We start from the raw sequence: 22,181 nt of genomic DNA, 5'->3' as shown, positions 1-22,181 counted from the left end.
TCACTTTCTCCAGCCAACTCCCCTGGGAAATGTAAAAGCTGCCACCAGGCTGCGCCAGCGGTGGCCCCTCGGTGGCCCATGCCTCCTCTGTGCCCTCCAGGAGGGAGGGGTTTGCCACCCTCGCATCAGACTGCCTGCTCCCGGAGAACAGCTTTCCCAGAGCCCCTGGAGACAGACGGACCCTGGAGCAAGCCTCTGGCAACGCAACCCCACCTCTTCTCCTCGCTGAGCCCCCATCCAGGGCGTGACCACACCCCCAGGGCCCCTCAGCACCCCACCTCAACGAAACCCCCGCCCCCACACTCCGAGACCACCCCCATCTCACCAAGCAGCACAGGGCCTCCTGGCTCTCCGGGAGGGGCTCTGGGTCATCAGCCTGGGAGATATCTCTGTCCCGGGGCCACCAAGAGAGGAAGGTGGCCGAGCAGGGCCCGGGGGAGCTGGGGCATAGCTGTCCCCACCCCCTCCGGGCTTTTCTTCGGGAGGTCTCCGTCGGGGCGGGGGCACCCGCGGGCAGGTGTGTCGGGCTGGTGGGGGGCAGATCAAAGCCCCTTTGTCATGCAGAGCCAGCTCGGAAATGATCCGGCCTGGCGGCCGCCGGCAGCGCCCCACACCCTGCTTTCCTAACAGACCTCGCCTCCTCTGAAGAGGCCCTCCGCCCATAAAACCTCCCCGTCCCCCAGGGCAGGAGGTCTGTGAATGCACCGACAGGGCCCAGAGATGGAGCAGAGATAGGGCTGGCACCAGAAGCTAATGGCTTTATGGAGGGGAGGGGACCAGGGCCAGAGTGGGAGGACAGAAGAGAAGCTTCAAAGGGTTTGCTTGTGCAAACACCCTCCACCCCACTACCAGCCCTTCTTGGGGGCTGGAGGGCCGGGGCCGCTCCCCCTGGTCCTCTCCCTCCCCACACCCGCTCCCGCCAGCCCATCCCCACCACCAGGGAGCTGAGTTCTCTCTCCCAGCTGGTGCCCCTTCTCATCCCCAGGTCCCTCTCTCTCATTTCTGTGCCGCCCTCGCATCAGGCTCCCGTGAAACCTCTCCTGCAAGTCCCAGGTTCACCGGAGGCCACGCTAGGCCCGTTTCCGAGGACAGGAGTCGGTCAGAGCGGCTCTGACGGCCCAGCTCCAGCACAAGCGCTAAGGCCAAACTTCCCCGAGCCGCACATCCCGCCCTCGTCAACATCGCCCGAGGCGGGAATCACTCGGGCGGCTGTTCTTCCCACCCCGTGCTTTCCAGCGAACTCTTGGCTCATTAAAAAATATATGTTTTTAAAACTTAGAAGAGGAAAACAGAAGACCCTAGCACGTGTGGTGGCTTCTTTCTCTGCTTTCCAGATGTCCGGCACCTGAGATTGAACACTTGTCCCCAAAACGCACACACAGCAGCCCTCAGGACCCGCTCTCTCCCACGCACAGACGTGACCCCCCCCAGCGACTGGCCTCATTGGCATGGGCAGAATGGAAACGTCTTGCCCCACCTGGCTGGGGAGGAAGGAGGCTGTGAGGCCCACAGTTTGGCCGAAAGAGAGAGCGGACAGGGCAGGATTAAGCAGGGGGGCGGTCCAGGGTCTCTCTCTTCGGGGCCAGGGGAGGATGCCACGTTCTCAGTCAGGACCCCTCCTGAGGGTCAGAACGAGCTGCTCAGACATCTACTCTGCCCGCCTGCCGCATGATTTCATTCATTCAAAATAGTCGTTCGCCAAATGCGTCTTGGGGGCCTGGTTATGTGACAGAGACACAGCCATGAACAAATAAGTACGTAAATGTCAGGCCCAGTGAACCTCGAGGAAAAATCAAGGGGGGACAAGGGTCCAGAATGAGGGCGATCGTTTACTCTGCTTAGGGTCCTTGGGGGGAGCATCCCCCAAACCACTGAGTGGCCAGGTGGGGTGTAGCCCTGCTGTACTCGGGCCCCTCTGCACACGTCCAGGGTCCTTACTGAGACCACTTCACTGTCACAGCCGAAGGGGTGCATATTTGAATTGGGACTTTTCCAGCCATAAGTTTTCTTTCCCTAAGAGGCCGTGTCCACCCCGAGCAGCTGGGAGACCCAGAGAGGGGCTTGGGGGCTGGGGCCGACGCAGCAGCTCCGCCCTTGAAGGGGCGTCTCCTTGCTGTCCACACACGAGAGCAGTGATGCCACAGAAAACCCCACCCGTGGGACAAGCGCCCGCCAAGGTCACTGGCTGTTCACAAAACCACCCCTGCCTGCTCAGGACTGGCCTCCCCCAGAGCCCGAGGACTTAAGCAGCTTAGGTGTCCCCTAGGAAGTGATGTCACCTCCCACACCTGCCCCCTGGCCCCAGATGGGCCCCCCACCCCACCCCGGAAACCTACCCAGAAAGAAAAACCTGCAGGGACCTTTTCCAGGTCGCCACTGGCTACTTCTTACTCTGCGACCCAGCGAGGAGCCTTGTAATTCAAAGGTCATTTGCAATTTTGTTAACAGTCCTGGCACAGCAGGTAGACAAACTCGGTCCCTGTGTGAACTCCTGGTGCTGTCCAAGTGCTGCCCTTGGTCCCAGGAGTTCTGCGGGGGGGGGGGGGGGGGGGGGGGAGGGGGGTACCAGAGCTGCAGGCCTGTGCCTTCCCTCCCCTCCCCGCTACCCCCCGGCCAACCTGGCCACTCCATTTCCACCTCTGCAGAGAAAGGCTCCTCATGGACCGCAGGACACCCGACGACACCTCCTGCAATGCAGGTGCCGTCATCCCCCTTCCCCGCTTTCCAGGAAGTGCTCTCTGCTGTCTAACCCACAGGGCTCCAACACCAGCTTTCCTGCAGCACTGACTGTGCATCATAATGTTTCCCTGGTTGAAAATTCACGGTGGTTACCAGCCCTTGAGCCCCCAAAACTTCCCAACCTGGCCTCATTCTACCCCCCAACTCTTTGCCTGAAGTTCCCGCCACGGGGTCCCTATTCCAGCCTCCTGCTCTGAGAACAAGCCCTGCTTCCCCACCCAAGACCTCATCTTAATCCTCTGCCTCTCCAGCAATCAAACCTCAAACGACTCTCAAGTCCACCACCAAGGTTCACTTCCTCCGTAAAGCTGCCTTTGGTTAATCCAGTGCCAGGAGGCTCTTTCCACTGACCCGGCGTTTCCTCAGCCCCTGGAGCATGGTGTCCAGCCTGCACCGCCAAGCCTGCACGCGCTGCCTTGGAACTCTGTGTGTTCCTGCTTCTCCGGTAGGCCCAGCGTTTGCTGAAGGTAGGATGTGCCCCCCTCCTTGTCCTGGGTGCCCCATCCTGCCTGCTGTACGTACACCTGTCAATAAACAGCTCCTGATGGACGGCCAGGGACAATACCTAATACTAGAGCATTTATTAAACACCTTCTACATGCACTGAGCCAAATGTTTTACACCCGTTTTCGTCATTTAACCGTCACTAAAATGCTATGGTACAGGCTATTTTTATCCTCACTTTGAGCAGGGAAACCACAGGGAACCGAGGCATGGAGGGGCCCAGGAACTCGGTCCTACAGCGATTGAATGGGAGACCCTGGCTTGGAATCGAGACCTTTCCCCTCTTCCCCAAACACAGGCTGAACATGTCACGTACCACCCCCGGAGCAAAGGCCTTCTCTGCTCTGCCTCCCTGCTTTTCACCACTGCCTCTTCCCAAGAGGAAGATTGTCCGAGGGCAACATCCTGATTTGTAGGAAGTAGCCCCAAAAGCAACGTTTATAAAATACAGGCTGATTACAAAGTGATTAGTATAAACACACACACACACACACACTCACACACGCAGCCTTGTGGGAGAAAAAAAGCAGACTTGCCCCCCAAACAGAATGATACATGGATTGAGAACAGGTTGTTTAAAGCCGGAGAAATTAAAATAGAATAATAGGATTTTTTCCACTTTTATTTGAAGGATAGTTGATGTATAAGAAATAGAATGATGGTTTTAAAGAGCTGGTGTTTATGTTGAGATGGGCGGTCCCAGCCAGGCTGAGATGAGTGTCAGGAGACAGACCCTGTGAGGGGCGAGGGGCGCAGAGGCAAGGAGCAACGTGCTTACGCGAAGAAATGCAAGGCTTGGGGAGAAAGCGGAAAGAAGTTTCGGATAGCTCGTAACAGGGATGCTGACCAAGGGACTGTGTCTTCGGGAGGAGAAGACCCTACATTGATGGTGGAAAACTGCATTGCCTTTCAACGAATACGGCTGCCAAGGAGCTCTTTCTATTTTATTTATTTATTTTTAATTAATTAATGGTTTTTGGCCGCCCCACACGGCGTGTGGGATCTTAGTTCCCCGACCAGGGATCAAACCCGTGCCCCCTGCAGTGGAAGCGTGGAGTCTTAACCACTGGACCGCCAGGGGAGTCCCAAAGGAGCTCTTTTTAAAACTCAAAATTGACCAGAGACTTCTCTGCTTTTTAAAGAAAGGTTCCCCGTCTCCTAAAGGATGAAGTCGGAGCTCCTCAACACATACGCGAGGCCTTTCAAGAGCCGCCCCCCCGGGCCGGGCCTCCCACCCTCTCCTGGTTTCCACTCTGCTGGAGGAACCCCCAGCTGTCTGAGGCCTGCCTCCGCCCGTCCCCACGGTTTCTCCCTTTGCACTTGGCTGACCTCGGGACCAGCTTCTCCTCTCTCTGTGCAGGGCAGGCTCCTCTGTCCTTGAGGTCACATCTTCAACTGACCGCCCACTCCAGAGAAGGGCCCTCCGTCCTCCTCCCCAGCTTCCTGTGAGTGTCTGCAGCAGCTCTGAACGTAACACACAAGAAGCTGGCGTGCTCATCTGTCTACTCGTGGTTTTGTGTCTTTGCTCTGGAAACGATCCTGTTCACCATCTCCTCCCCGCCATTAGGACAGAACCCCACTGAAAGGAAAGAAAAGCCTTCGTTTGCTCTCAAGGAAACAGGAGGCGGGACACCAAGGCCTCCGCAAGCTGCAGCCCACCGACCAGCGAGAAGCTGCTTTGCTCCTTATCCTCTTGTTTGGGAACCACCGTCGGCTGCAGATGGAGATTTCAGAGACGCCAGCCACGTCTCTACCTTCTCCTCAGAGACTCGCGCACCATCCAGCGTCTGGAAATGTGTAGGAAGCTGCTTCCCCAAGGCGCTGTGGTCCAGCAGGGACGACAAACCTACTTGAAAGGCAGGACGGATCAGCCCAAGGACGACCACGTCAGGATGTAGAGCTGGAGAGGGACAGAGCAAGGACGGCACCTAGCAACGCGCTTTGGTGGAAAAGAAAACTTCAAGTTGCTTTTGGAAGGGTCCGAGAGATATTGCAATAAAGAAGGAGTGCGATAATTTCCAATGTACTCAGCACAATTCTTGTTTGTTAAAGTTACGAGTCCCTCTGAAATCTGATATTGAATCCCCACTGAGCATCTAACATCCGTGGTCCAGGGAAACTCCCGTGATCACACGCTTCTAGTTTCTTAGGGGGGTCAGTCACCTTTTGACCATGAAATGATGGTTGAGTAAGTCTTCTTAGAGAGCTAAGAAGTACAGACATGAAGATACTGATTGGCTACACCTCTTCCTTGCAATCCTGGCTGCTCTCTGTCCTCCAATTCTCCTCCCGGATCCAGGCCAGAAATCTTGGTGTCCTTCACGACCCCTCCCTCACCCATACCCTCCACGTCAAAGCAATTGTCAAGGCCTCTTGACTGTGGCTCCCTCATACTTTAAAAATGTATTCCTGACTCTCCATTGCTACTGCCATACTCTGAGCTACTACAAGCGCCTGCTAACGGCCCTCTTCCCTCCAAAAGATTGTGTCTTATACCCCATCTCATCTATTGAATGATTGAATGGATTCCTTCCGCACGCAGTCCTCCAACTTCCAAGGTAACAGCCGCTACCGGTTTCTCGAAATATGGTCCCCAACTAACAGCATGAGCAACGCCTGAAAACCGATTAGGTACAGAGGTTCTCAAGCTCCAGCTAGACCTACTGAATCTGAAGCTCTGAGGGTGGTGCCTAGCGATCCGTTTCAACAAGCCATCTGGTGGTTCTGATGCCCAAGAAAATGTGAGAACCACTGTCATAGAACCGTTCATAGGAATATGCAACGAATTAAAGCATGGAGTCTTTCAGATTACATATATATGGATGGATGGATGGATGGATTTTAATGGCAAATTTCTACACGAAATGCCTGGAACCAGCGGCTCCTCCCCCAGGGGCTAAAGATATCTGGAGACCACACAACCACAGAACACGCAGACCAAGCACTGTCTCCAACATGAGTAAATATGTCCATGTACTTCCGCTCTGACAGTCTACGTATATGGACATCCTTGTAATGGATAAAATACTTATTCACTTAAAAGTGCTACTGATGACGCCAGTATATTACAATTCAAGGAATATATTAAAACCATTGAATTATACACTTTAAATGGTGAATTATATGGTACGTGAGTTATAGCTCAATAAAGCTGTGACATTTTAAAAACATGTTCCTGAAGACACAGCAGTTCCACTCTCCTGGAGGAATCTGCCCACGTGCACACCAGAACATGTGTCAAGACTAGAACAGCCTCAAACTGGAAATAACACGCATGTCCGTTACAGTTTATTACAAGGTACTGAGTAGAGCTCCCTGTGCTCTACAGTAAACCCTTGTTTATCTATTTTATATACGGTGGTATGCATCTGTTAATTCCATACTCCCAGTCTGTCCCTCCCCCCACCACCTTTCCCCTTTGGTAACCAGAAGTTTATTTTCTAAGTTGGTGCGTCTGTTTCTGTTTTGTAAATAAGTTCATTTGTACTATTTTCTAGATTCCACATGTAAATGATGTCATATAATATCTGTCTCTCTCAACACAGATATTTTTAAATGGGGAAAATACCTAATGATTTGAGGGAATCTATATACTATCTCAGTGGAAAATATAATTTTTGGCTCCTGGGGCACATAACTTTTTTTTCTTACTTAAAAAAGGGTCCTCACACTTAAAAAGAAACCTCTGCTTTCAGTGAACGTTGGAAAATTTAGGTACAGAGACAGCTGGCTGGAGGGCAGGTGGAGCTGGCAGGAAGGGAGGGGCTCAGGGGGTTCAATGCAAACCACGTGGGCTGGTTACACAAGCGCAAGGCCTGGACCAGCCATGCAAGAAACAGCAGCTACCTCGACCACTCGCTCCAGGAAACAGGACCTGGCAAAATCTCCTCTGTCTCTACTTTTCTTTTGTGGGGGGGGGCTGGTCAATAACTGCTACTTAGTCCTGTAGCTAGCCGTTTCTCCAGCGTGCATTTCTCTCCATAGACACTTTTCTCTTTAAAATATTTTCTTAAGCAGAGACCAGAGATTAATGCAATGATGAACCCAGACTTTATCAGAAAGTCCCATAACCTCCTACACAGTCCCCTGGTGACTGTTCTCCTTCTCAGCTCAGTTAAGGCAGTCTCAGCAAGTTCTCCCACGGGTCACTCCCCATCCCTGGGTCTCTCTCTAGTTCTTCCTTCTAAGCTTTGCCCAATGAACCCTCTCAGCCTTAAGGCATATAGCATTCCTTTTTGTGATATTTCTCAACAGTTGGTGGAGAGGAAAATAAGTAAGTTTTGGGGTTTTTTGGAGGGGGAATCCCAGCTCCACCACCTTACTCTTTGCAGCCCCTTGGGAAGCCTTATATCGCAAACACTGTGTCGTTTCTCCTGCGTCTCCAGCTTGCAGGACAAATCATGTCTTGGGGGTGAGGTGAAGGGTAGAGAGTGGGTAGGAGTGGTGAGGTTTTAATTGTGGCCTTTCAGAGAAATGCAAAACTGCCCTTACCCAGAAATGAGTTTGTCCTTCACAGTGATAAGTTTGCCACAGTGACAAACTTCCCACTGTTTGGGAAGGAGAGAGCAAACCCACCCCAACTGTGGCACAGGGTGTCAGCACACACAACCGGATCCTGAGACCACCCCGCTAAAGACTAATTCTTTTTTTTTTTTTTTTTATGGCTGCGTTGGGTCTTCGTTGCTGCGCCGGCTCTCTCTAGTTGCGGCGAGCGGGGGCTACTCTTCGTTGTGGTGCATGGGCTTCTCGTGACGGTGGCTTCTCTTGTTGTGGAGCACAGGCTCTAGGCACGCGGGCTTCAGTAGTTGCAGCACGCGGGCTCAGTAGTTGAGGCTCTAGAGCGCAGGCTCAGTAGTTGTGGTGCACAGGCTTAGTTGCTCCGCGGCATGTGGGATCTTCCTGGACCAGGGCTCGAACCCGTGTCCCCTGAATTGTCAGGCGGATTCTTAACCACTGTACCACCAGGGTAGCCCTAAAGACTAATTCTTGATGTTTCAGAGAAACATGATTCCCCAGGTCCCAGGGCCTCAGGAAGTGTAAACGTGTCCTCTGTATCTGCTGCAATGCAACCCAAGGAGCAGGTCGTGCAAGTCCCCAGACGCTGGTCCCTGCAAGGTTCCCAGAGGGGCTGATCCCTGCTGACTCCCCCTCACCTCACTTGGAAAAGTAGAGTTTTCTCCCTGGGTACCAAGCAAAAGTCCATCGCAAGATAAGAAAGAGGAATTTTTCCTCCTCACGAATCCTGACAAATTAATTTAAAAAGATGCTCTAGAAAAGAATGGCCAGAGGTGAGTGTGGTACAGGAAGCGTGGCAGCCACACTTGTGGACTTTGTTTTCAGGGGAGCGGGGAGGGGAAGGGAGAGATGTCTGGGTGCTCCCACCTTTCTCCCGTCATCTGCTTTCACTGGGTCTGCTGGTCTGGGGAAAAGCATTTACCTGGGCAAGTGTCATCCACTTCTGCACATTCCTTGGTTGGGACAGAGTGAACAAAGCAATCAATGGAGCTCTGGATCCCCGTCACCCGCAGGCCAATGACCTCTCTCTAAGCCATGGGCTAACTAGAATGAAAATGTTTATCTTATGTTACCAAGTAAATGTGTTCCTCTTTTTGCAAACCAAAGCGTATTTTAAAAGGACCTGGGGAGGGGCTTCCCTGGTGGCGCAGTGGTTGAGAGTCCACCTGCTGATGCAGGAGACGCGGGTTCGTGCCCTGGTCCAGGAGGATCCCACATGCCGCGGAGTGGCTGGGCCCGTGGGCCATGGCCGCTGGGCCTGCGCTTCCAGAGCCTGTGCTCCGCAACGGGAGAGGCCACAACAGTGAGAGGCCCGCGTACCAGACACACACACACACACACACACACACACACACACACAAAAAGGACCTAGGGAAATCTTACTATTTTTAAAAACAGGAATCACCAACTGTCAGCCAATCAAATCTCTTTGACTAACGTAAAGTTTTAAAATTTTTGACATATAAATGCCTCATGGATGGGGGAGGGGACACACATGCTAATTTTCCAAACTCCCCACTGCTCTCTATCGCCTCTCTCCTGGCTACTTCACACATTCATTTTGCTTGTCAGGTTCCCAAAAGCTTTTAAGTAAGTGACGCTCTTATTTAAAGGAACATTCCTATATGTATTATATATTTTTATATATTACATATAATAGTCATTTTACCCTGTGAACAAGCATTCTGAAGTATTTATAAATCTGGATTTGCACATATGGGGTTTTCTGGAAGCAGTTACAGACACTGGTTCTTTTTTCTAAACAATTCCGTCGTTCCATCCCAGAAACGGAGAGTTCGGTTAAGTCATTGCCTCATCTTCTCCAGTCTTCTTGTGCTCTTAAACTCTTACTGAAGTTGCCAACCTTCTGCCCCCCAAATGGGCAATTTCCATTTGGAAAAACAGGATAGTTATTTCAGTCATTTTTATAAACAAGCGGGAGATGCCTACTGCAGGGAAAAGCATAGTGGGAGCAGCAGCCTGGATCCACAGGGCTGCAGCGGTGATGCCAGACACCTGGGCCTCCACCTCCACCAGCCAGGTACCAGGGACACGGCTGAGGAAGGACCGGCCGGAGGGGCTCCCACCCAGAGCAGGAGAGGAGGGGGCATCTGACTGTCCCGGGACTGACAGCCCACGTGGACGTGGCCCCCTGGTTGCCAGCAACTCTAGGTGATGCGGTCTGCCCACCGCTGCCTCTAGCTGGTCCCCCGGTTCAGACTGACCCTTAGACTGTGCTGCGGGAGAGGTAGGTCCTCAGAGGGAAGAGGTGTCGAGCATCCTTCTAATGGGACCAGAGGCAGAAAGTGCTCGCCCCTACAGGAGCCCTCACTTCCTTCCTCACGGGGAGAACCTCCACAGCCAGGCGGCCCCCTTCTTCCCTCCCTTCGCCAGCACAATACCCACATCTCCTTTCCCCAGACCAGAGTCACACTGGAGTCCTTCAGGCCAGGTCCCGGGGTCTTACAGGTTCTGGTTTTTGGAATTAAATGACTTGTGCGGTTGGCTCTGGAAAAAGCAGGGTCACGCGATTCAAGCCTGGGCAGGTTGAGGGTCTCAGTTCACCACCGAGATTCTTCTGTTTCTTTTACGGCTCTGCCAGGCCCCTTTCACAGGCTCCCAGCCCTCCTGCTAAATTGCTCCCTGGTGGCCTCCTGGCCTGGCGAAGGCTGCAAGGACAGAGGCCGAGCCGGGTGGCCGTGTGGCCTGGGTCACCTCATGGGGGCTGCAGAGAATGCAGGTGACACACAGACGCCGGCAGGCTCCTTGAATTCTGCGGCCCCTGGCGAGTGTCCATCCCTCGACGGGTACTGACTCTAGGCCACTGAGTGCCCAGCGCCACACAGGAGAGGACAACAGGCCCATAAGATGTCACTCCCCTAGGAATGCAGCATCACCACTACAGTAGCCACTGGCCACTCGTGACTACTGAAAGTTAAAATGACTCAGGACTTCCCTGGTCGTCCAGTGGTTAGGAATCGGCGCTTCCACTGCCGTGGGCCCGGGTTCAATCCCTGGTTGGGGAACTAAGATCCCACATGCTGTGTGGAGCGGCAAAAAAAAAGCTAAAATGACTTGAAGTTAAGCATTCCGGTCTTCAGTGGCAGTGGCCACATTTCAAAGGCTCAGTCCCCTGGTGGGTCTTGTGGCTGCTTTTTTTGATTTTGGTTTTTTTTGCCACATCACACAGCATGAGGGATCTTAGTCCCCCAAGCAAGGATCGAACCTGCGCCCCCTGAAGTAGAAGCGGGCAGTCCTAACCACCGGACCGCCAGGGAATTCCGTGGGTCTTGTGGCTTTTGTTGGGGACAGCTCAGGTCACAGAACATTTCCATCATCACAGGGACTTTACGGACCAAGCTGGTCTAGAGTGGCAGCCAGGCAAGTAAAACAAATCATCACCACCATCATCAAAACCACAAGCTCCATCTGAAATCTGTGAGTTAGTTACGTTTCGTGTAGTAAGGGCTATAACAGAGGTAACACGCAAGATACTACGGGCACATGGGTAGCAAAGGCAGCCAACCTAACCCACGGCCCAGGGTCACCACCTACCAGCCAGGGAGATAAACTTTCTATTCCAGTAACTTCTCATCCTTACAGTTAATCACTAGGAAAAGCAGATGCAGTAATGACATGGGGAGTAATTTCCCATCATCAGAACTAAATGACTAGCTATTTCGTATTTGCTACTCAGTATAGGAAAAAGGTCAGACCCAGCGAAAATGCCAGAGAGTCATTCAAAGGAAGTTCCTTCTGTGACTCCAAATCAATTAAATTTTATCGAGCATCTACTACGTCCTGGTCACAGATGAGTGAAATTGTTCTTATCTTTCAGGGGCGGGGCAACAGGCCAGATTCCAATACTGAGCAGAGTAACACGTCACAGTGGAGGTACCAATGGCTGTCCAGCTGTTATCCTAGTAAGTGTATCCGATTATTAATCCTAAGAAAGACAGATTAACTCCTAAGGAGGGGATGCTTCATGATGGAGGTGGTGTTTTCTTTTTTTAATTCTTAATTAATTTTTGGCTGCGTTGGGTCTCCGTTGCTGTGAGCGGGCTTTTCTTTAGTTGTGGTGAGTGGGGGCTACTCTTCCTTGTGGTGCGCGGGCTTCTCACTGCGGTGGCTTCTCTTGTCGCGGAGCACGGGCTCTAGGTGTGCGGGCTTCAGTAGTCGTGGCACGCAGGCTCAGTAGTTGTGGCGCACGGGCTTAGTTGCTCCTCGGCGTGTGGGTTCTTCCCAGACCAGGGCTCGAACCTGTGTCCCCTGCGTTGGCAGGCGGATTCTCAACCACTGCACCACCAGGGAAGCCCTGATGGAGGTGGTGTTTGAACTTGTCCCTCAGAGGACGAGCAGGATTCCCACGGGCGGACATGGGAGGGGGAGGCCTTCCCACTGGACGAAGGTCAGAAACACGTAACGCATTTTGAGAATGACACGAACATCATAGAACAATTTCATGTCCAAAATTCAACTGTAGAAAACACAGAATGAGGAAGAGAGAGAGAGAAAACCCAAATTCAAGGAAAAACAAAAGTCATCAGTTCCTGGCAAGGCGGGCTCCCTCATCCTGGGACCACCTGACTGAAGACCCCGGGACACCCCCCACTCCAGGAGTCTGGGCCTCCGTCGGCAATCTGCAGGGCACCCAAGACACTCCAGCAGGAGAGAGGCAGCATCAGATCTGCACTCAGGAAGGCTGGCGATGTTTGCTGTCTGTGGAGTGACAGCCCAGAGCTTGGGGCCCAGCTGGGAGGGCCGACCCCGCAGGAACACAATGAGTGCAGAAGGAGAAGCTTGTCAGCCCGCGTGGGCAGGACGGGAGGACGTATGGTCTGTGTTACACAGCCGTGAGGGCGGCAAATGGCAGGAGTGGGGACCAGCCACCAGCACAGGCCCTCAGACCGCCAGCCTTCGGTCACGGCTGAACTGAAATTAAGAATACTGATGGGAGAGGACTTCCCTGGCGGTCCAGTGGCTAAGACTCTGTGCTCCCAATGCAGGGGGCTGGGGTTTGATCCCCGGTCAGGAAACTAGATCCCGCATGCCACGACTGAAAAAAAAAAAAGATCCTGTGTGCTGCAGCTAAGACCCGGTGCAGCTAAATAAATAAATAAAAATTAAACAAAATACTGATGGGAGCGTGTCTGCGTGTGGCTTTGGGGAGAGCTCACGATTTTCAGGCTCCTCTCCAAGGCTACATCGGGTGGTTGGGGAAGATTTGATCTCCACTGGATCCGGCCAGGTTGCAAACATGTCCTTGACCCGAGAGAGGCACCACAACTGAAAACACAAACGGCCTGAAGTGTGTCTACACCTCTGAGGAGTCAGCAGCGATGCGTTTATTAAAATCAACAAAAATGATAGTTAATCGTAGAAATAAGTATTAATAACTTCTGCATCCCTGGGTACCTATGCATTTATTTGCTGAGATGTTACTTCACCCCATACGACATCTTCCCACTTGGGACCCTCACAGCTATTCGTGGCAGAGCTCACGGGCTGGTCACACGGCTCGATCACATTTTCCAGCGCTCAGATGTCCTAAAATGGTCACAGGACTGAGCTCTTCCTCGTGCAATGTCAGAAGAAATGATGTTGGCAACTCCCGAGTCTGGCCCATGAAAACCCCCCACAAGCTGTACCCCATGCTCCTCGCTTCTTCCAGCCTCCTGTGGACAAGCACGGAGGGTTCAAGGAGGACTAAAGCCAGAGTCACAGACAGAAGAAGCCGAGGTCCTGGAGTTGCTGCCTGGAGAGCTGCTGGCCGTAGGGAACATACATTTTGGTTTTCACAGGGGCTAGAAACGAACTTCTACAATTTTAGAGCAGATTTACAGCTGACACTTGTTCATGACAGGAGCTAGTATGAGCTTGACTAACACCAGCTTTCACAGCCTATCCTACTTTGTATTAGACTCATGTATAGACTTCTAACAATCCCCTTTCAGACTGTAAACACCTCTGTGTATTTGGAGTTGCTCAAATGGTTGCTAAGTAAGTCTACCGAAGAGATGGCAACTGTGGTCAGGTGGCAATCCTCATTAAAAATACAGAGTGGGGAGGGATAAAGTGGGAGACTGGGACTGACATACACATACTGCTACCTATAAGATAGGTAGCTAATGGGAACCTACTGTCCGGCACAGGGAACTCTACTCAACACTGTAATGACCTATGTGGGAAAAGAATCTAAAAAAGAGTTGATACATGTATATGTATAACTGATTCACTTTGCTGTACACCTGAAACTAACGTAACATTGTAAATCAACTCTAACAAAATTTTTTTTTTTTTTTTTTTTTGCGGTACACGGGCCTCTCACTGTTGTGGCCTCTCCCGTTGCGGAGCCCAGGCTCCGGACGCACAGGCTCAGCGGCCATGGCTCACGGGCCCAGCCGCTCCACGGCATGTGGGATCCTCCCGGACCGGGGCATGAACCCGTGTCCCCTGCATCGGCAGGCGGACTCTCAACCACTGCGCCACCAGGGAAGCCCTAACAAAAATTTTTAAAAAATACAGAAGGGCATCCAGACACACAGTCGTCTAAGGACAGAGAGCGGATGGGAAAACAGGCCTGGATTCTCGTTTTTTGAGGCCTATGACATTTTGTCTGTCTGGAAAGACAGTAAAGCACAACATCCTAGAGATATTAAAAGAGAAAAGAAAGCATAATCCTATTTTAAGCTATTCACCTACAGCAAGACCTAAGCAACAGCACATTGTGTTTTCCTAACGCAGTTCTAGCCCTTCATACTTGGGACTCCAGACACACCTGCTCTACAAGCCTGAGGTCTCATGGAGATGATGAAGGGCTGAACCACATAAGCCCTAAAGTCCTTTCCAGCCCTCACAGCCCTGGCATCTACTGACCAGTCCACCAATCCAGTTAAATTGGTTTATTAAGTCTATTAGGCAATTTATTATGCTTTCAAAATAGTCTAAAAAATTTCCAACCTTTCATGAAGGTAAAGCCTAATAAAACACTACAGTAATTTTTAGTTCTGAATAACAAAAGTTAATTAAGATGATTGGATAGTGTCATTTAAAAAAAAAATCTCATCTTGTGATAGGTAAAAAATATTATCTCATTTTGGGCTTCCCTGGTGGCACAGTGGTTAAGAATCCGCCTGCCAATGCAGGGGACACAGTTTCGAGCCCTGGTCCGGGAAGATCTCACATGCCGTGGAGCAACTAAGCCCCTGCGTCACAACTACTGAGCCTGCACTCTAGAGCCCGTGCGTCACAACTACTGAGTCTGCACTCTAGAGCCTGTGAGCCACAACTACTGAACCCGTGTGCCACAACTACTGAAGCCCGCGTGCCACAACTACTGAAGCCCACGTGCCTAGAGCCCGTGCTCCGCAACAAGAGAAGCCACCGCGATGAGAAGCCCACGCACCGCAACGAAGAGTAGCCCCCGATCGCTGCAACTAGAGAAAGCCTGTGTGCAGCAACGAAGACCCAACACAGCCAAATATAAATAAATAAATAGATAAATAAATTTATTTATTTTAAAAAATACTATTTCGTTTTAAACTGCATTTCTTTGATTATTCACAAGGGCAGACGCGTTTAGATGATTCCTAGGCATTTGTATTTCCTCTTTCATATGTCATTTAGTTTTAAGATGAGGACACTTCAGCAGGACCACATCTTTCAGCCAGCGGCCAATTGAGGGAGGCCAGAGGATCCTGCCCAGAACTGTCACCAGCTCTGGGGACAGAAGTGTAGGACTCCTCGCCTTGGTTCAGCGCCGTATCTCTGAGCACACACCTGACTTTCATTATGTGTTAAATGCAATGGAAGCACAGCATCGGCGGCGAGCAGGGGTCCATATTTATTCTCTTTCTGTGACAGCCACATCCGACGAAAGAGAAAAACAGGGTTACAAATTCCACCCAGGATCTGGAAAGCCAGCTGGGCTGCTGGAGCTTCTTTTTCCTTCTCCATGAATAAACATTCTACAGAGGAGCCCTGAACAAACAATGCCTCTAATCGTGTGTGAGGCAGACAGGCCCCCAGACTCCACTAGCCAGGTGACACTGGCTTTGCCTGGCGGACTCTAGCCCCAAAACGTGTTTTTGCCAAAGAAACCCTGTGACTCTGCAACTGGATACGGGCTGAAGTCACTCAGAGGGCGGAAGTGTTGAATCAGGGGGCAGTTTTTGGCTCTGCTGTTTTCCCCGAGCTAACCATGCTCTGTGGCCACAGCCCTGTCCCAACATCACCCGCTGGGTTCCACCCGCAAAATAAAACAAGACTGTGGGTTTCGAAAGCAGCTAGAAATTTCGTTTACAAAAGCGGATTGAAGTGCTCACTGCCGCCGCAGCAGCAGATCTACTAAAATTGGAAAGACACAGAGAAGATCTATATCTTCTGTGCGCACCTTCGATACTAGCATGGCCTCAGCAAGGGTGATGCACATTTGTGACAAGGTCCCTATTTTATATGTCGGTTATACCTCAGTAAAAAAGCAGATTTTAAAAGCTGCCAGAGAGGAAAATTCTAATGAGGACCCTCATTAGATGGGTCTCACGCCCAGTAGCCAGTGCCCCCAAGTTCAAGTCCGGGACATAGGCGGGAGCCTTCTTGCTCCTCTGCAAAGGGCCTCACTCTTGCAGATGCCACCATGTGGGGTGTCAGGGACTGGCAGGCCAGCTGGGTCTGGCGCTCTGACGTGTGTCACGGCTTTCCCGTGGTGCCCTTGTCCTCCTTGTGGCACAGAGCGGCTGCATCCCCTGCCCTGCGGAAAGGCCTGTGTTTTTCACCCACAGGAACGTGAACACGAATCCCGATGACAATTTCCAGCTTACAATGGCCGGACCCCTAGGAAAATCTCAGTGATAAAAGGTACTCGTGTTTGTGTCAAGAGAAACCACACACCCAACCTGAAAAGCCAGTATCGACAACCAAAATGACAATGGAAAACTGCACAGCAGAACCACCAAGTATAATGTCACCCGACTGGGCTCCATAGGGAACAGCGTGGAGCACGCTACGGCAACGATGAAATGACTGTATTTTTCCAACATTACGGAAACATCCTGAAAGAAGGAGGCAGACCTAGAAAGGTCTGTGCGTTCTCTGTCCCACTTCCTGGCCAGTCCCGGGGTGCTCCCCATGACACAGAGTCTCTGATCTAGGCTTTAAAAAATAGCTTCCCTTTCCCTCTCTCTCTCACTCTACTCCCCACCCGCAACACAGATTAACCAAAGAGAAGTGATCAGACTGAAAGAATATTTATCGAGTGCCAACTGCATACACTGTACCAGGGGCTTCGGGGTGTGGCTGAGCAGAAAGACAAACTCCCTGCCCTGGCTCAGCAAGTGCAGCCAGGCCAGAAAGGTCCAGGGAGGGTGTGGCAGTTACTGGGCAAGGGTGGCCGCAGGGCTGCGGGGTAGGGTTAAGGCAAAGCGCCCGGCCCTTTTCAATTCCAGCCGCCGCAGAATCTCTACCTGTTTGATTGGCCCGTTGAATAAACAGAACTTGTGATCGTTTGTACGCAGAGAAGTAAATCTCCCTTGACCTGTTAAGCCCCCTCTGACTTAAACAAACAAACAGCTTTAAAAAAAAAAAACCTGAAACAAACTATACATAGAGTAAAATACACAAATCTTAAATACACAGCTTGATGAATACTGACATTTGTCTCCACCCATGAAACCACCACCCAGATCCAGATGCTCTAACCATGAAGCGAACCAAACTGGTATATGCTGCAGAAAAATGCAGAATAGAATCTGGTGGATCTCTGATACGCCTTTTTAAAGTTGTTTTATTGCTGTTGTTGATTTGATTTTGATGTTTAGAGATAGTTTACTCTTTTTTTGGGAGGGGAGAGAGTGGGGTAGGTCCACTCAGGCAGGAGCTAGGAAACAGTCTCCTGACAGGCACTCACCCAGGATGGAAGATTCTGCTTGTTTAAGCTTTCAAGATCCCTAACATCTAAGAAATGTTTAAGAAAACATTCAGACTCCCACCTAATGCTGCCATATATTTGCATCCTTCCTGTTTAGAAAGGGGTGTGAAGCAGCTCGACTTTCAGATGGAATCTGGGTGCTTTCTCACGTAGAACACCGCAGACTTAATCCCTGCAACTTTTATTTTTTAATTTTTTTGCGAGCCATTGCTTTTCCTGGGAGAATAGCAAATGACAGAAGATATTATTTTCAGGTCTTCAACTCTCCCTTTTCCAGCTTTGTCTTAGAATTTAAATGAACAGAATAAAAAAAAATTTTTTTTAAGGAAAAACAAAACAGAGAATTCCCTGGCGGTCCAGTGGTTAGGACTCAGCACTCTCACTGCTGGGGGCCAAGGTTTGATCCCTGGTCGCAGAACTAAGTTCCCACAAGACCAAGTCATACATCGCGGCCGGGGCGGACGGGGGGGGGGGGGGGGGGGGGAAGCAAAACAAAACAAACACCTCCCACCCTCAGTGTGGAACACGATCCATGCATCAGAATAGAACAACCTGCTCTCTCCCAGAGCCAAGGATAATTTAAGATGATCTAATTTAAACCATGGGATTCTTTGTTGTTTTTTTCTTTTTTCAAATTGAAGTATAGTTGATTTACAATATTGCGTCAGTTTCAGGTGTACAGTTTAATGACTGAGTATTTTTGCAGATTATACTATACGTTATTACAAGATAATGGGTGTAATTCCCTGTGCTGTACAATATATCCTTGTTGCTTCTCTAGTTTATGTTGGTTTGGCCAAAAAGTTCGTTCGGGTTTTTCCCTAAGATGTTCCAGAAAAACCCAGACAAATTCTTTGGCTAATCAATATATAGTCGTTTGTTAATTCCATACCTCTAATTTGTTCCCTCCCCTCTTCGACCATGAGATTCCTTATGGTGGTTCAGGATTAACAAATGCTCAAATCTTAGGCACTTCCTATCTTATACTATAGAACACAGAAAAATATTAGCATGTGAATTCACGTAGTAGCCACGGCTTTCCGGTGGTGTTTGCAGTAAATGCTACGTTTATATGGAACATTATGATGGGCCGGTAGTAGCCTAAGGAAGCAGATGGGCCGTTTCTAACGTGAAGCGCCGCACAGGCGTGCTGCGGTCACAGCGCAGCTCACTCACTTCCGCTCTGCCTCCTAGGACAGCTTCTTAGCTTACATATGAGTTTTCAAAGTATGTCAAACTTTTAACATCTATACATAAAATTGGGAGAATGGAGAACCAGGCAAAAAGGGGATCCCAAAGGTGGGGATTCCCGTTTCCCCACAGCACTTTTTCTTTTAAGATATTTTACAATTTATTTCTTATTTCTTCATTTACCCGCCCTCCACCCAGCACTTTTAACAGCCGCTCCCACCGTCGCTCTGTCTGGAGTGGCTGCTCTTCCTCGCCTGCTGCGCTTTATCAATTAGCATCCCCGTCACTTAGTGCCACACTGTGAGCCCATGTCTGTGGACTTCTGCCCACGTCTGATTATCCTTCCAGACGCACAGAGTTTTAGTGAAACATCATACAAAGGCAAGCCTGCGTGCGGGGTTCCCAGAAGCTGTGCGGGCCCAGGAAAGACCCCATGACTTTGAGAAGGTCACTTCTCATTTGCCGCCTTGTTTTCTCCACTTGTAAAACCCGGTGCTGTCCTCACACGTCCTCACGGCGCCCTTGAGGCTTCAAAGGGAAGCATCGTCCAATCTCTAGGTTTCCCTCTTCTGCCCAAATGCTGACGGCTTAGTCCCCGCAACCAACTAAATCAAGGAATTCTTTTTTTTTTTTTTTGCGGTACGCGGGCCTCTCACTGTTGTGGCCTCTCCCGTTGCGGAGCACAGGCTCCGGACGCGCAGGCTCAGCGGCCATGGCTTACGGGCCCAGCCGCTCCACGGCATGTGGGATCTTCCCGGACCAGGCACAAACCCGTGTCCCCTGCATCGGCAGGCGGACTCCCAACCACTGCGCCACCAGGGAAGCCCCATCAAGGAATTCTTGATGGTCCACAGCAGGCATGGACAACTTGAAAGAGTTACCTGAACTTTTCGGCTTTAAACAGTACTGTTTAAAAATAAACAGCAAACAACAAACAAAGAACCTCACTGAGTTCAGAGCTGAGACAAATTTTTCCAGCTTTAGGGACAGTGTGGACAGGGTTTCTGTGCTGTTTTCATGCCCTGACACAGGGGGGAAGCCACGCTCGGAGTTAGTGGCCTCTTTGGGAACGACTGGCAATCACGAAAGCTGTGGATCCCATGATGTAAAGATGCGATTTTTATCTCCAACTATCTTCTCTGGGGTGTGAAGGGTTAACACCAGCAAGGTGAGATTTTGCTTTTGTACCCCTTGAGTTTCTGGCTGTTTTTTTTTTAAACCTTTAACCCTATCCTCTTGGCAGAAAAGGGGACCTGGCTGTGAACTCGGCATCAGGGCCGACCCTTAGTCCTCCTCTGGGTCTGACATGATGTAAGAAATGTAAATGCTCTGGTTCATCCCAATAGGGCTTTTTTCCAGCAAAGCCTGGCTCAGTGCCAGCGCCCTTCCAGAAGGGAACAACCTTCCAACTCCGGCCCGTAAGGCTGCAGAGTCCCAGGCCCGATACGGAGTTACAAAGCAGTTCTGAGTAGGAGGGATCTTAATCCCCTCCCTGCCTTTGAAATATTTATCAAGATATGACAGACCTACGAGGATCCTGACACAAGTGACCTTTCCCGGCAGAGAGAACATAGCCTCAGGCCGGGGAGAAGAAGTCAAGCCAGCTGTCCACCCAGGTGGTGAGAGTTTGGAATTTACTCAGCCCTTGTGAGTCCCACGGCTTGTGCCTACTTCCCTTGGAAAAGAGAACTGAAACTGGTTAAAAATAGCTCTTCTCCAACCCCACCAGCCCTCTGCACTGAAGCTCCCGAGAGAGCCCGGGGTGTAGCACCCACGCTCACAAACAAGAAACAGCGCTCGGTAAAGATGGATACGCGCTCTGTTTCTGTAAATAAGTTCATTTATATCACTCTTTTAGATTCCACATGTAAGTGATATCATACAATATTTGTCTTTCTCTTTCTGACTTACTTCACTTAATATGATAACCTCTAGGTCCACCCATGTTGCTGTGGAAATAGACTCACAGACACAGAAAACAAACATAGGGTTACCAGAGGGGGTGGGGGGAGGATAAATTAGGAACTTGGGATGAACAGAAACACACTACTATGTATAAAATAGATAAACAACAGAGACCTGCTCTATAGCACAGGGAACTATATTCAATGTCTTGTAATAACCTATAATGGAAAAGAATCTGAAAAAGAATAGATACATATTGTGTACATACATGTGTACGTATATACATAGATATGTGTGTATGTACATATAGCTGAGTCACTTTGCTGTACGCCTGAAACTATACTGTAAATCAACTACACCTCAATTAAAAATAAAAGGCTAAAAAAACTGATGCGTAGGCGCCCCTCCTCTCTCCAGATGTTCTGCCTCTCCCACCTCCGCCTTCTCTGCGGGAGTAAACTAATCCTTATTCCCAGAGCACTTTGTCCTCTTCTGATCCTGCCCTTCTCTCCTTGCCTCTTTTCCCAGCACTGCCCCCCTGCAGCCCCCCCAAGTTCCCTGAGGGTCTGCTCACCCAGAGGTCACCTGCACCTAGAGGGAGGGGCTGTTCCTCGGATAAAGGGCTAATACGGAAGTAACCACTAGAGGGTGACATAATTACACACAAGCGGCTTCCTGGGGCCTGAGTGAGGCCGGAGCCGCCCAGGCGTCCCGCTGGAGGCCCGGAGACGGAGCCGGGCGTGAGCACGTCACCCCAGTGAGCACACTCACAGTGGTGCCCGCAGGCTCCGCCCTCGCAGTCTCTGTGTCTCATACACACACGCACAGACCCACTTTGGCCGTCTACCAACCAGGGCCTTAGGTGTTGCACACGGAAGCCACCCCTCGTCGTGGCCCATGACCGTTCATGGCGGGTCGGCATCTCAGTCACTAGCAGCTGCTGCTTTCATAGACACTCCTCGTTTGGTGTCGCACAGCCACTGCACCCTAGCCAGGTGCGCTGACAAACTCAGCACGCGTCCTCAGGGCAGCGGAGCAGTGATATACAGAGTGGCTCTAGGTCTAGACCATGGCGTTGAAATCCCGGTTCTGTGGGCCGGATCGTCTTGAGCACTTACCTCTGTGCCGTGGTTTCCCCACCAGGAAACAGAGGTAGTAATGGAACCTACTTCACAGTCGTGTGGGTGGATCTATGGGAGGAAGAGCTGAGTCATACTCGTAAAGACCTTCAAAGAATGTCTAACACATAATAAATGTGCAATAAATAGCAGGTATTCTGGGGACTTCCCTGGTGGTCCAGTGTCTAAGACTCCCCGCTTCGACTGCAAGGGGGCTGGGTTTGATCCCTGGCTGCGGAGCTAAGATTCTGCGTGCTGCGTGGTGCGGCCAAAAAAAGAAAAAA

At 50.9% G+C, this 22,181-nt stretch overlaps 1 protein-coding gene across 1 annotated transcript in view; it reads right to left on the bottom strand.

The window, feature by feature from the left end:
* WNT5B (Wnt family member 5B) overlaps positions 1–22,181 on the bottom strand; it is an 89,636-nt gene that overhangs the window by 12,950 nt on the left and 54,505 nt on the right. The gene's annotated exons all lie outside the window — the stretch shown is intronic.

Source organism: Stenella coeruleoalba (genome assembly GCF_951394435.1).
Source record: "Stenella coeruleoalba genome assembly, chromosome: 11".
NCBI classification, from domain to species: domain Eukaryota; kingdom Metazoa; phylum Chordata; class Mammalia; order Artiodactyla; family Delphinidae; genus Stenella; species Stenella coeruleoalba.
Note: the sequence above shows the minus strand (reverse complement) of the source record. Positions and strands in the feature narration are given on the sequence as shown.